Source organism: Frankliniella occidentalis, unplaced genomic scaffold (assembly GCF_000697945.3).
Source record: "Frankliniella occidentalis isolate FOCC.00 unplaced genomic scaffold, Focc_3.1 Scaffold132, whole genome shotgun sequence".
Classification (NCBI taxonomy): domain Eukaryota; kingdom Metazoa; phylum Arthropoda; class Insecta; order Thysanoptera; family Thripidae; genus Frankliniella; species Frankliniella occidentalis.
Genome location: NW_026267259.1, coordinates 173,357 through 174,924, shown reverse-complemented (window position 1 = coordinate 174,924; position 1,568 = coordinate 173,357).

The window sequence follows — 1,568 nt, the reverse complement described above, 5'->3', positions numbered from 1 at the left end:
GGGGGGGGGCAACGGCTGTCCGGACGTCCGCTTTCTACATAGGATACGGGGAAAATGGGAATACTCTGAGCTGGGTTTCGACACTACACCCCACGTCCGCAGGGATTAAAATCATTCGTTTTGTTGGTTTTTTTTTGTTTTTTTTTAATTTGACCAAAGTGACTTGTTTTAATTTTTAAATAAATTGTTTGACACTCTAAACTTGATAAATTAATTAGAAAACATCTGAACGCCTTAAAATACCAAAACGAACAAATTTATTAATTTTAGGAGTACTTTGGTCAAAATTGACGTCCAAAGAGGGGGGGGGGTCATCGAAAACGGACGTGCATGGACAAGGGGGAGGGGGGGGTCAATTTGGGGTCAAAAACCGCGGACGTACTTAAAGGATGGCCCCTTAGATATGTTTTGCTGTCATTTTCGTGAAGAAAACTCCCTCTGATGCCTAAACGGTTGAAGATGGAGGAAAATGGACGAAATTTTCGCCCAAAGGGCTCTACTATGATGAGTTACCCCTTAGGAAACGGTTAAAAAATATTTTATAAAAAACCTCATTTTGGGGACCTGTGGTTTTTAATTTTTTTAAATCCAATTTTCGAGCTAGAATGCTCTTCTTCGAACTCGATCTGGCTTTTTATGACACAAAACGACCCTGAAAATCCCAGGTCGCTAGTTCAATTCGTTCTCGAGTTATCGTGATGACAGACAAACAGACACACACAGACAGACAGACAAACAGACGCGAAACTTTTTGACCATCACTGGAGTAATAGGCTTCGCTAATCGCTCAGCCAACAACCCTGCATTCTTAGTCGAAGTGACGGTAAGTTGACGGGCCGAAGGCCCGTATCTTTGTGTACAGTCTTCTAAGCGGTAGTAGAGTCCTTTAGGCAAAAATTTTCTCCGTTTTGCTTTAGCTCAAACCGTTGAGGCGCTAGATGGTGTTTTTGACGAAAATAAGCGAAAAAATGTACAACCCTGCATGCTTAGTCAAAGTGACGTGCCGTTGACGGGCCGGAGGCTCGTATCTTTGTGTTCGTTTTTGCGCTACCCGACTCGGGTGTCAGCGCCGCAGGCCCAGGTAGATGTATGCTAGGCGCGTCGCAGCGTAACAGTGTTTCGTGAGATATCGCGAAGCCTTTTACGCAAGACGTGGTCTGGCGTACATCTACCTGGTTAGTTGGCTGAGCGATTAGCGAAGCCTATTACTCCAGTGATGATCAAAAAGTTTCGTGTCTGTCTGTGTGTCTGTCTGTCTGTCTGTCTGTGTGTGTGTCTGTCTGTGTGTCTGTCTTTGTGTTTGTCTGTCATCACGATAACTCGAGAACGAATTGAGCTAGCGACCTGGGATTTTTAGAGTCGTTTTGTGTCATAAAAAGACAGATCAAGTTCGAAGAAGAGCATTCTAGCCCAAAAATTGGATTTTTAAAAAATCAAAAACCACAGGTCCCAAAAATGACGTTTTTTAAAACAATTTTTCACACTGTTTCCTAAGGGGTAACTCATCAAAGTAGAACCCTGTAGCCGAAAATTTGGTCCATTTTGCTCTATCTTTCACCGTTTAGGCA